The sequence below is a fragment of the Leptonychotes weddellii genome, chromosome 5 (genome assembly GCF_054177405.1).
Source record: "Leptonychotes weddellii isolate Sample4059 chromosome 5, ASM5417740v2, whole genome shotgun sequence".
In the NCBI taxonomy this organism is placed as follows: Eukaryota; Metazoa; Chordata; class Mammalia; order Carnivora; family Phocidae; genus Leptonychotes; species Leptonychotes weddellii.
This window is the reverse complement of record NC_138373.1, coordinates 61,762,894-61,776,869: the sequence shown is the minus strand read 5'-3', so window position 1 is coordinate 61,776,869 and position 13,976 is coordinate 61,762,894. Positions and strand designations below refer to the sequence as shown.

The 13,976-nt window shown below is 36.6% G+C and overlaps 1 protein-coding gene across 1 annotated transcript in view; it reads left to right on the top strand.

Annotated features, from left to right (window-relative positions):
• The first annotated feature begins 5,435 nt into the window (after positions 1–5,435).
• EPC1 (enhancer of polycomb 1) overlaps positions 5,436–13,976 on the top strand; it is a 96,150-nt gene continuing 87,609 nt past the window's right edge. Inside the window, exon 1 of the mRNA XM_081820825.1 lies at positions 5,436–5,719. The gene's annotated coding sequence lies outside the window, so the exon portion shown is untranslated. The remainder of the gene's footprint in view (positions 5,720–13,976) is intronic.

Sequence of the window (13,976 nt, the reverse complement as noted above, 5' to 3'; positions counted from 1 at the left end):
AGAGAAAACACTTTGAAGATTACTCACACTAATTGTACTAGAAATTGCATCAGCTGTGAAGAAGAGACCCCATAAAACAGTGCCTCAGACAAATTAGTGGTTTTCTTTTTCCCTTATGTGAAAAGAAGTCCAGATGGAATGAAGGTTCAAAGGACCTAGTTTTCTTCCTTCTGCGCCACTACCCTTAGCCATGAGTGATCTTGGTTGTCACAGAGCTCCTGACTCCACCCAGGTGTGATGACCACACTCCAAGCCAGAAGAAGGGCAAAGGTGAGGAGCAAAAGGCCCTGCCTGCTGAGTCAGGCCCCTGTCAATGCTTCCTCAGAAGCTCCACCAAATCACTTCTGCCTAAATCTCACTGGTGAAAACTGTGTGGCAAATAGTTATGGGTGGCAAACCCAAAATAAAATTGGATTTTATGAGTAAGAAAGGAAGGGAGGATGGATATTGGGTAGCCAGCCGTCCCGGCCACACCAATGGTCACAAATTGCTCCCATAGATGACCTTTCCTGAAAATGCCACTTTGCTTGTAATGGATAAATGCACTCTGAAATCATCCCACAATGGGTAATGCGTTCCGAAATAAACATTCCTATGATCTCTGCTGCAGATAATATTAAACCATTTGGAAAAGAAGTTTAGTCAGGTACTGCTTCAAAAATATGTTTCCCAAGAAAGCATAACTTTATTCTTAAGAAAGAAAATACAGGGAAAATATTAAAGGGTAAAATTAAAAGAATTTAAGACCACACAAATAACTAAAGAAATTTGATGGCAGGTGTACATTAATTCATTAGGGCCCACAAATGGAAGGTTGGTCCTTTCCAAATTGTAACTCTGTTCATAATCCTGAGGACTATGAGCTTTGATTTAAACTAAGAATGATTTTTTTTTTTCCAGCAAACTGAGTGGGACTAGAGTCTACAGATGCACAATCTCTTATCTACACTTAATGAATTCCCAAAATTTGAAAACTTAAAACTTTTTCGCAAGTTGTACTATCTGTTTGGTGAGAAAAGCTGCCCTGAATTGACATGGGGCTACTTACAGTCTTTATTTACCCTATTTAGTATGATTGATCATGTATTTTGTTATTATATTTGGTTATGGGGTGCTGCATCATATTACTACTTTAAAATTACAGAAGTCCCCCCCCCTTTATCCATGGGGATATGTTCTAAGACGCCTAATGGATGCTTAAAACCTCAGACAGTACCAAACCCTATATATACATGTATTTTCCTACACATACATACCTTTGATAAAATTTAATTTGTAAACTAGGCACAGTAAGAGATTAACAATAACTAATAATAAAATAGGACAATTATAACAATATACTATAATAAAAGCTATGTGTATGTTGTCTCTCTCGCAAAACATTTTATTGGACTCTACTCACGCTTCTTGTTGCGATGATGTGAAATGATAAAATGCTACATTATGGATGAAGTGAGGTGAATGATAGAGGCATTGTGCCATAGCATCAGGCAACTATTATTGACCTTCCGATGATATGTTAGAAGAAGGATCATCTGGTTCCAGTCAGAAGGTAGGCCCCATGTAACTGAAACTGCAGAAAGCAAAACTGTAGGTAAAGGGGACTACTATATTTCAAAACTCTGAAATCCGAAACATAGCTTCCTTTACCTCACAGTTCTGAAAGGCAAAGGTCTTAAAAACTGCATTACCAAATTGGTTCACAATTTGATTTGTTTAGAGATTCCTATAACTATCAAAACTCATTCGAGGAATTACACATCATTGCTTCCAAAATTTTTCTAACTCTTCGATTCTAAGAAATCAAACACATTATTTCTGCTCATGTATACACAGCATTTTGGTTTGCTAACAAAGAGTAAATTCAAAAAGGGTAACTGTTTTGATTCCAAGTGTATTAGTTAAATTCTAGTTAAATAATGCTTTGGCTCATTCGTTTAAAAAAATGTGTTAATTGAGCTCTGTTCGACTGATAGGAAATACAAGGTTTTTTGAATAATAAATACCAAAGCCAACACTTCAAAAGAAGCAGAAAATGAGGCAAATGGTTGCCTGAATTCTTTCTTTTCATTTTACTAGTAATATGTATGATCTTAGATATTTGTTTCTTGTTCATAGTCATTTATGAACTGAGTCATAATCAATGGCTATAATGATGCAGATAAAATGTAGATTTTTATTTTATTTTTTTAAGATTTTATTTATCTATTTGTCAAAGAAAGAGAGAGCAGAAACAGGGGGAGCGGCAGGCAGAGGGAGAAGCAGTCTCCCCGCTGAGCAAGGAGCCCGATGTGGGGCTCTATCCCAGGACCCTGGGATCATGACCTGAGCCGAAAGCAGGCACTTAACTGACTGAGCCACCTAGGAGTCCCTGAAATGTAGTTTTTAAAAATATAATACCAAAACACTGTGATCCAGCTATGTAAATTCACAATTTGCATGGAATTTAGTTTTGGTTTTTTACTCCACTTCACCAAAGTTTCTCTGGATCTTATCATCACTAAAACCTCCAAAATCTCAAATTCCAACATTCTACTCTCTGAATATAATTCACTTGCTTATATACGGAACTCTTCTCCCGTAGCTTACAAACTTCTGCAGGATATCACTTCATTTCTGATGTCATTTCCCTTTCTCTCAATATGCTGCCCCCACATTGGCCTCATTTTACTTCCTGGAATGCTTCAAGCTCCTTTCTGCCTCAGGACATTAGCACATGTCATGCCCTCCTTCTCTATTTCTCACATATTTTTCAAGTTTGGCTCCTTCTTATCCATCAAATCTAGCTTCAATGTCACCTACTTAGAAGCAACTTTCCTTACCACCTTATCTATGTGTTTCCCGCCCTATTTTTGACTAAGACTTCACTCCATTTATTTCTTTAATAGTACTTAGTGTCTCCTCCTAGACAGTGAATTCCATGAAGGAGATGATAAACTGTCTCTTGTTCATTAATATGAACTGGCACATTCTAAACTCTTAATAACTATTTCAATAAACAACATGAGAATAATTTATCCTATGTTTTTCAGTAATAATTTTTCCAAAACATCTCACTCTACATTTTACCTTAACCAAAACAAAAGATGTTCAAATCTTGTATATCATGAATATTGGCTCAAAAACTCTGAAGAAAATTCTCCCATAAGAAAGCATATAATTAGGGCACCTGGGTGGCTCAGTCATTAAGCGTCTGCCTTCAGCTCAGGTCGTGATCCCAGGGTCCTGGGATCGAGCCCCGCATCGGGCTCCCTGCTTGGCAGGAAGCCTGCTTCTCCCTCTCCCACTCCCACTGCTTGTGTTCCTGCTCTCACTCTCTCTCTCTGTCAAATAAATAAAATCTTAAAAAAAAAAAAAAGCATATAATTAGAAATATGCACACTGTGGAATATGCACAGAAGATTCTAATCTATAGATAATAAAGTATACATTTGCATGAACATCTATATATGTATATATGTATATATATGTATAATTGTATGTATACATATATGGATGTGCATGCATATATAGGGATGGTGGAAGGGATGGGAGAGAAAAGAACAGAGCTAGGGAGGTGAAAAGACAAAAGGACATAGTGATACTGGCCTCTAACAAATTTTTTCTATTGGAAGGAAAACTGCTTAAAAATTACTCAAGAGTTTTACTCTACTCTCCTCATTAGATGACTTCATAAGGACGTTTTCCTGATTATAATCAAATATCACTGAATTTTACTCTCATCGGGTCACTATTGATGAGATTACAAAATAAAATGGGTATTTAGATATTCTCTTTACCACGGTTGTTCATTAAATATATCTGAATCCAAGTCTTTTGTCATCTCCTTCAGTTGACATTAGAGCAGGGACAGAGAAGGGGTCTAGCTCAGGTTCTATCTAAATTGGCCTAGGACCCATGCCTGTACGTGCCCTGTCTGGCAAAAGTTAAAGGTCTCTCTGAGATATGGCGAGGTCTACCTCCTGGTTTACCATGGACAGTCCCTGTTCATTCATTCCAGTCGTCATATAATTAATAATATGCCCCCTTTCATTCTCAAGTGTCTCAAGTGTTAAGATGACACATTACATAGTCACCCTAGCTATAGCTCCTTAAGGATGTTATCTATTAAATGCCAGGCAGGGAAAGGGATGCCCAACCAACAAGTGTGTGTGTATGGGGAAAGGGATCCTGAAGAACGTAGGCAATTCCCCACCTCCGTCTTCATCCAACTCCTTTAAACCTTGTTCTATCTTTGGCTCATTAGAAATTTAGCTGGCAAAGAATTTTATCCTGAACGTTTTCAATTAACACATATGTGCAGTATGTGACACATTTCAATATTTGCTGACTTTTTGACTTTACATTTGCAACCGTCGTGTGGCATTCATTTAGTATTACATTTTTTTAAGTCTCAGACTTTGTTTTTATTTAAAAGCCCAGTTGCAACCACCAAATACCAGACTCAGCTCACAACTAGAGACAGAGCCTCAAATTTCCCAGCCCACTTAATTTGAAAGCCTGCCAAGATAGGTGAAAGACCTTATAAATATGTAAAGCAGGAAGTTCAAATTACAGTCAAGTAAATCTCTAGTGATTGATGTTCTTTTCAAAACAATTAAAAAAAAAAAAACTCACAAAAGCTGCACATTTCTAAGACCCCCCCCCTTACCAAAGGTTTCACCCGAGTTCAGACTGGACAATGTACTTTTAGTACCGTATTTATTTTGGATTTTTACCGCTTCCTGGAGGCCAGGAGGAGGCACAGTGGGAGGATCCAAAAAAACTCAGTACCACAGCCATTTTGTTTGTGAGGCAGAGTGTAGGATTCTGTCAGCCAGGAAAGGTTTTTGAAACCGAATTTTTAAGGAGGAAGAAAAAAAAAGTATGCCTATTGTTTTAAATTTAACCACTCAAACCCTTTTATTTTCATTCTTTGCACAAATGGTAGTTATTGCGGCTAACGAATTCTGTTTTTACAAGGAATTGAAGCTCCCTGAGCTACAGGAGTCGTGAATTTTGTTCCTGGACGCCCGCCTTCTTCAGGGACCTGATGATGTCAAATCAAAATTGTTTTGATGGCAAGAGTTTTCAAATGGCCATGTTTGTATCCTAACTACATATGGACGTTCGCGAAGCGATGAACAGTTTGCTCAAGAAAGGCGTTGTATTCCGTAAAAACCCACACACAGGAGATAGGAGCGTTCCTTGAGACGTTAAAAAGGGCATTTTCCCGAGCTCGCAGGCACTCGTGGGCGCTATTGTTTTGCAGTGTCACTTAAGAGCGAGCTTAGACTTTTGTCATTTGGGTGGCTGTGCTTTTAAAAGCCCAGTGTAAAATGGCACACACGCTGCATTTTTTTCCGAGCTGCAGGAGGCGGGGGGAGCGGGGGATAGTGCAGACTGGAGGGACACTGCCCTCCTAGCCAATCAGAGCGCGCCTGCTTGCCATCGCAAAGTTGTTAACCCCAGAGTCTTCTGGCTGCCGCGGCCTCCTCTGCTTTTAATCTTCGTGGATATTTCTCCGATTTTTCCCAAACGCCCACAGATCCTGGGGGAAGCCACCCCATTCAGCCACTGATCATGGAAGAAAGTATTACTTTTTATTTACCAAATATTTTAAAGATGTTTGAAGATCCATATGCTGCCTGGAGGCTGTTGTTTCTAGGGACACAAGTATCCAGCCTATATTGTTACAATTATTTTTCAAGAACTGGCTTCTTCTTTGCCTACACTAACGGTAAGTTTGTAATTTTAAACATTTATGTCATTAGATCTTTGGATGAGCTACCAGATAAAGAGGATTTTCATTGTGTTTCTTCTAACAAAACCAATCTTTGTATTTTTTCTTTAGCTTTGGTCTCTGCATATTCCACCTAATCTTGTCTGGTAAATTTTTACTAAAAGAAAAAAAAAAAAAACCACACATAGTTTTTTTTTTCATTATTAAAGCTAAATATTTGTAATATAAATTACACTTTAATTATTGTGAACTACAGGGGAACTCAGCTATTTCAAGATGGACTTGTTTTGTGCCAGCAATGTTGGTAATGGCAAATATGTGCATATCCTCTTTATAAAAATTATCTATTACCTAATTTGTCCAGGACTGAATAATCAGCAGGCAAACTATGGATGTAGTTTTGTTTCTTTTTTCTTTTCTTTTTTTTTTAAATAGGCCTATTGTGGTTTTCTTGATGGATTACTTGGATACAAACTACAGAAAAGCTGCCCTTGGTATAATGAAGGTGGAGATTGACATAACCGGGTTTATATTAAGTTATGGCTGTTACTAAATAGTGGATCTTTTATTTGCTGATCAGATCTAAACTTGTATTCCATGATATTAATTCTTTGAAGCTCTTCATTAGATAATCTTTGCAGATCTAGCTTGTTTTTCTCCAAAAAGGTACATTTGGGAGACATTTTGTAATTTTTGGCATTTTTCTAATTTTTTTTTTTTCTTTTTGCACACGGTGGGAGATCTTTTTTGTTTTGCATTGATCTGTGTTGGTGGCGCTGTAGTGCTCCTTAACAATTTATGTCAGTTTCACTAAAAGAAAAAAGGAGGAAAAAAAAAGAGGTGGGGCAAGATTTGATCTATTATCTTATCCCTTTATTTCCTTAAAGAAAGTTCAGTTTGGTCAGAGGAATTATTCAGTTGTATTATTTAAATGTTTGTTGTGAACTGTGAACCGTGGGTGAGAGCAGACATGTCGTCACAACCCGTCCAGGGAGCATCAGGGACAAGCGTGCAGTTTGCAGTTGTGTTTTATCTGATCTGATGATCTCTAGATCAGAATTTTTCAATAATAAGCTGTTGGTTTACTTTCTCTTGCCTCGGTAACATTTTGCATTTTGTCTATATCACAATACCACACATGCTAATGTTTTTCCAATATAACAAAACGTTTGAGTTTTAGTTCACTCAACATTGTAAAAGTTGAATTTCGTTTTGAACCTAGGGATTTCTTAAATAACTATTCTAAGTTTCTCCAGGGAATTTTCTAGTAGTTTGACATGTAATAATGCCTACATTATTATTTATTTTGAAATGATACTTCAGTTGAATTTAGGTATGTTTTGAACTATGTTTTGAAAAGAGCAAATATTTTGGAATAAGGTAATTTTTTGAGAATATGTACACAACTGCTTCTAACTTTAAAAATGCTGGTATTCATGTATCTAAATGCAAGTAAATGTTTTTCATCTTTGTCCTTATTGAGAGTTATCTGATTAGAGAATATGGGGTTTAGGCCCAAAGCCTCCTAAGAACAAAATGTATATTACGATATGACATAGGTTATACCCGTCTCTGTGAACATTTTAGTTGTTTATGAAGATAGTAAGTATATCCTTCATTCAGAAAGAAAGTGGGAGGAATCAATAATTGTATCTAAAAACAGATTATTTTGCCAAATAAAATAAAAACAACTGAAATACTATCCTAGACCACCTTACCGTATGATTGAATAATTTCTTGAGAGAGTGAAAATTTCTGGAGTTATTGTTTTTATTCACTTTGAAATAGATAAATGCTTATTTCACTAATGATTTAAAATTCTGAAGTAAAAGAATGTGTGAAAATGGCTAAAAATAGTATTTCTCATTTTTGTGTCCATATAATTTATTTCTATAGGACTCTTTCCTTGAACTTCAAAAATAATTATGTATCATGTCCATACTTTGTTTATACTATGCTATAAAAATTTGAAAATGTCCACTGTAACATTTTATCTCTTTATAAAACTTAAATGCCCCCATCAAGACTAGTTTTGACATTATAGATTATTTATAGAATGAAATACAGCAGGTGTAAATATACTATCTAACCCTCTGGTTATTCTGGAGAGTTTAGTTCTCTAAAGTTGATCTACTGAATGAAATATACTTCCCAATATGTTTGTTGCTAAAATATTCTGTTATTCAGCTGGTGAGATATTTTATTTTAATTTACAAAAACTAAAAATGTTTATATATTGTAGCCCCCCTTTTAAAAACAAACTGATGCTATGAAGTCCATATGTAGCTATGCAATGCTCTTTGTTCTCCTACATCATTGACTATTACATCATTGATTATGAAGTAACCATTATAGTTAAATCTTCACTTTTTAAAATCATCCATATATATTTATATTCAAGATATTCTTTCATATGTGCCTCTTACATCACTAGGTAGGTAAGGAGGTTTAAATCTATAAGGCAAAAACAATTTATTATTTTATATTATTCTCCATTTTTAAATCCACCTTGTGCTTCATTTTAGCTCTGGATTCTTTGGACATTAATTCTTTTTTAACTGGCAATATTTTTGTGGGCATTAGTTCATGAGTTTGGTGTGATTTAGATTAGAATTATTATAAACTATGTTTTTATCATGAAAAAAATCTTTATTTATTAGATGTAGTCTAGAGAGAACTCAGTTTTCCATAGTAACAGTTGCTAGATCATGAACAATAAAAAAAAATTATTTTTAAAAAATCCTGAAATGTCATTTTAGTTAATAATTACACATTTATTTCTTTCTTGTACACCATTTTATCAGAGATAGTAGCAAGTAGCAAAATTGACTACATTAAAATGTCATATCATATTTTTTTTATCCTGCCCATCCCTCTGGTGGAAGGGAGGGGTCAATGAGTAGTGAAATAGCCAAAAACAGGTTGCAGAAAAAATAAATAAATGATGCCAAAGACATGGAGTCTGTAAATCAAATTCTAAACAATAAACCTCAGAGAAATAAACTTGAAATTATGGAGTTTGATCAATAACAGAAATAAGCTGAAAATTTTTTTAAGACTTAATGTAATGAACCAATACAATTTCCTAATTTATTAATTTGTACTCATTAGCATTGCTAAAAATTGAGGAAATTTTCAGGTTAGCCAAACCTATTAGGAAAGATGAGATAACAAAGGGAAGAGATATTAAGATGACCTAACATAAATGCTAAAAATATTAGCCAGGACCAATCTAATATACCTTGGAATGAACTTCTTTAGAAGAAGGAAAAATAGCTAAAAATTTTGTCCTCAGAAAACCAAGTCCAATACAGACCTGAAATTGTATGTTTCCAATTCCACCCACTTCTTGTGCATATTTACCTCTGCTGTTTCTTGGACATATCATTACTTTCCACAAGACCATACAGATTCACTACTGTCCTCAGCGTGGTTTTGCGAGGAAAGAGAAGGGGAAAGTAATAGACAAAATGGGTATTTGCAGTATACTCTCTTAAATGGAGAGTCTAAAGAGAAAGTAAAGCAAAGAAATTGTTTCTTTATGAAAAAGATGAAAGGGTTTTACTTTCTATTTGATTTGTTCAACATTTATTTTTATTTGGAGATTTATTTATTTTAGATTTCTCCTACCTATTATTTGCTACTATGCTAAGATGCTGGGGTATAATATTAAGGTGAGCCAAGCATCCCTGCTTTCATGGAGTTTATTGTCCAAGAAGGTTCAAAGTTCTAATCTAAGGTGTTAGATGTGGGGGGCTCCCATTTGGAAATAAAGACCAAATGAGATTTCTGGAGTAAAAGAAATTTTTTTTTAATTTAAATACAATCAGATAACTTAACAAGTGCCCTTCTATTGAAGGACCATTATTTGGGCACCAAATATTCACACATTGAGGGGAAAATAGCCTCAGATTTTAGATACAACCCAAATAGATGCTGTATAAATAGACAATTAACTAATACAAATTTCTATTGCAAAGTGAGAAAACAAACTTATTTGCTTGTGAAGAGAAATGGAGATCACTCTGGTAGTAGGAATTTGGGGTGTGTCATTGTAAGGTCCATTTAGTGAAAACTTTTGAATGTGGTAGAGCCTCATTTTGTACATTTTGTTCACTTTGTCATGAAAAAACTGTCAATGTAAATATAAATTGTGAAATGAAGCAGGGAAATACGATTACAGTGTTAAAGGATTATGTCAAAATTAAAATATTTATTTTTATTTAAAAATCTGTAATATTTTTAACAATAGATATAACAAATTTTTAAAATAAAAACAAACATTTTCATTTACAAAGATAACATAATTACACACTTAGGTAATAGTTAATTAGTTAAGCACATCAGATATGGAGCAGGAAAGTTAAGACTGCTGTTACATGCAGTTGATTTGGAGAAGGATCTCTTCATTAAGGATTCTCTGTATGTGGTTTAAGATGACCTCAAGAATAAAGTCATCAAATTATTTTGTCATAAAGCCAATTAATCCATACTAGCTATAGATGTATTATGTCATTTAGTTTGCTTTTGTACTAACATAGAACTTTACTGATAGTGGCATAGAAAATATGAACATGTATTATTTCAACTAAATCAGTAACAGGAAGGAAGCCAGTTCTAGGTTTGGTTCAGTGGCTCAACAGCGTTACCAAGTTCCTTAGCAGGTTCCTTTCTTTTACATTGCCACAATGTCAGCAATGTCTTTCCTCATAGTCACAATGTGGCTGCTGCAGCTCCAAGCATCATAGCTTGATATTACAATTTCCAAAGGGAAGAGAGTTTCTCTCAATGCATCCTTTTATAAGGGAAGAAATTCTTTCCCAGTGGCCCACAGCACACTGTTTCTTAACAGCTCATTGACTAGGTTTATAGGACATGCTCATACCTTACCCAGTCATGGACAAGGAGATTAAAATTCCCATGATTACTTTGGCTAGAGAAGAGCCCTTGGAAGGGTGAATACTGAATACCTGCTCAGCGGGTATTGAACCCGTGTTCAGTATGGTTAGCTTCTATTTGCTTTGTATGAACTTTAACTGCTTTGTATGAACATTCTTGAGTGATAAAACATAAATATCTGTTTTCATAGAGACCAGACTGGACACAAAGGCAGCTAACTAAAAACAAAACAAAACTAAAAACAAACATTTAATCAGACCTTACTATGTTCCAGCTTCTAGCTAAATGCTACCTTTATTATATCCTTAAATTCTCACACAAACTTTGGAGATAGGACAATTATTATACCCATCTTACAGACGAGGAAACTGAGGCTTAGAAAGGTTTGACCCAGGTTACCCAGTAAATGAAAAAGATGGAGTCTGAACCTGGGATGTTTGAAATCAGAGACTTTATACTTACCTACACTTCTATACTATCACATTAGACATTTGTAAAATTTATGTTCTGTAAATGGACTTATTTTAAATGCACTATATGATGTCACTGTTTAAATGAATCCTCCAGTGAATCATCTTATAAATCTAATATTTTCATAAAAACAGTAATTGGCTACCAAACTTATCAGTTGTATACTTTTGAATTTTTGTGTGTTGAATTTGCCGAAGGCACACTTGTATTGCATTTTATCTCTTCAGGAACATCTCATGAAATTCTTTCAGGAGTTTGATTTTTATAGGGAAAAAAAAGATCAAAGACTAGAGATTCAGTGAGGCTTAGTTGAAGTGGGTAAATTCATGATTCATAACACTAGGTCCAAATAGAATGTTGGTGTCTATTTCACAACATACAAGTTCAGTTTTATGTACAAAATGTTTTGATCTTAACCAGGTTTGGGATGTATGGAAGTCTACCCCTCTGGAACATTTTTGGGGGATTCAGTGTACTCTAGATCAGTGGATCTCAAACATCAGTGTGCCCCAGAATCACCTAAAACACAGATTGCTGGGCCCCACAGCTAGGGTTCCTGGCTCAGTTGGTCTGGGGTGGGGCCTGAGAAGCTGCATTTCTGGCAAGCTCCCAGTTGCTGCTGATGTTCCTGATCCCCTTTGAGACCCTGCTCTAGAGAATCAGATGGCACTTGCCATGATAAATATTTTGACTTTGAAATATGCTGAACTTAAAAGGATGTCATTTAATATTTGGTAAATATATGAATACACATATATTGAAATATTGAATAGGGTTGTCAGGATAGCCTCACTGAAAAGGGAAGAGTTGAGCAATGACCTGAAGGAGGATTCGTCTTATGCCTCAGCATGAATATCACATTTCACATTTGCCAATGAATCATATATGTGTGTATTTTTAACCCTTTTTTTTTTAAATAGCAACCCACAATTTACAAATTATTTTTAAAAGTGGATTAAAATAGAACTTAGTTGTGCTCAACAGCAAGTTACATCTGAGAAAGACTTCTGTATCTGTGGCGTGTTTCTGGTTTTTCTCAAGACGTTACCCCCCAGCCACTAATGCCCCACATTCATTAATAGGACATGGTTTCGATGAGACTCAGAATGAAGCTGCCAATGCCAATGACCTATATTTAGCTTTGAAACTCAGGCCACTGCCCCAATCCACTGGAAACTCTCCATCATCCAAGACAAAGGTCACAACCTCCAGTTGAAAAACACTATCAGATGCCAAGGAGTGAAGATGACCTTTTCCAAGAGTTTAATTGCTCCACTGCTTTGACACTTAAGAAATTTTTAATTCTGAAGGCCTTTGCTCATTATTCAGTAAAGTTTAAAGTCCAAGAAACAAACTGCCAGCATAAATGAGTAAAAGACCATCAGTAAATCCAAAGTCCTAATATTCCCAGAGCCTATATAAGCTTTGGGCTATCCTTTCATACCACTAGAGGCTTCATCAAGAAGCTAGCATGAAGTACCCCAAGAGACAAAAGTAGTAAGTTTGGACTGGTGTGGTCCAGTATCAAAAAAAGACCATTCAGCACCTATATAATCATAAACTCAGATCATTTTAAATGGCCTAAGCCTGCCAAACTGTGCTGCCCAACACAGTAATCACCAACCTCCTATAGCTATGTAAATTTAAGTTTGAATTAAAATTAAAAATTTAGGAGCTCCACCTAGCTAGTGGCTACCATATTGGACAACAGATTTGTGGAACATTTCTGTCTTAGTCTGTTCAGGCTGCTGTACCAATACCATAGCGTGGGTGGGTTATAAACAACAAAAATTTCTCATGGTGACAGAGGCTGGAAGTCCAAGATCACGGTGCCGGCAGACTCCGTGTCTGGTGAGGGTCATAGTGTCCTGGTTCAGAGATGGCCATCTTCTTGCTGTGTCCTCACATAGCAGAAGGGGTGAGGGAGCTCTCTGGGGTCTGTTTGACAGAGGCACTAATCCCATGGGTGAGGTTTCTACCCTCATGACCTAATCACCTCCCAAAGGCCCTGCCTCCAAATACCGTCACACTGGAGGCTGGGATTTCAGTATATGAATTTTGGGGGGACATAAGCATTTGGTCTACAGCAATTTCCATGATTGCAGAAAGGTCTGTTGGACAGCACCAGCACTCCAGACCATGGTAGGCTCACACTGTTGCACAAGTGCTTCTCAACGCTTCCTGGCGTTACCATCATCCAGAAACTTCAAAACAACATGCCTGCACCACATCCCCAGAGATTCTCGTTGGCCTGGGATCAGATCTTGGCATAAGCATTTTCCAAAAGCTATTCACAGGATTCCAGTATACAGCTGGAGTTGAGAAATGCCAAGTTCCTCTATTGAAGTAAGCCAATAAACCAAAAATTGAAGAGGTCAGTAGATTAGTGCTGCTACTTCTCATCTCAATATTTCGGAAGCTACAATCTCATCTCCTACAAAGTGAGGAAGGTTCAAACCAAAATAAAGAATAACTGGAGGGCGCCTAGGTGGCTCAGTTGGTTGAGCGACTGCCTCCGGCTCAGGTCATGGTCCTGGAGTCCCGGGATCGCGTCCCGCCTCGGGCTCCCTGCTTGGCGGGGAGTCTGCTTTTCCCTCTGACCCTCCTCCCTCTCGTGCTCTCTGTCTCTCATTCTCTCTCTCTCAAATAAATAAATAAAATCTTTTAAAAAAAAAATCTTTTGAGGGGCGCCTGGGTGGCTCAGTCGTTAACTGTCTGCCTTCGGCTCAGGTCATGGTCCTGGAGTCCCGGGATCGCGTCCCGCGTCGGGCTCCCTGCTCGGCGGGGAGTCTGCTTCTCCCTCTGACCCTCCCCCTTCTCATGTGCTCTCTCTCATTCTCTCTCTCTCTCAAATAAATAAACAAAATCTTTAAAAAAAAAAAAA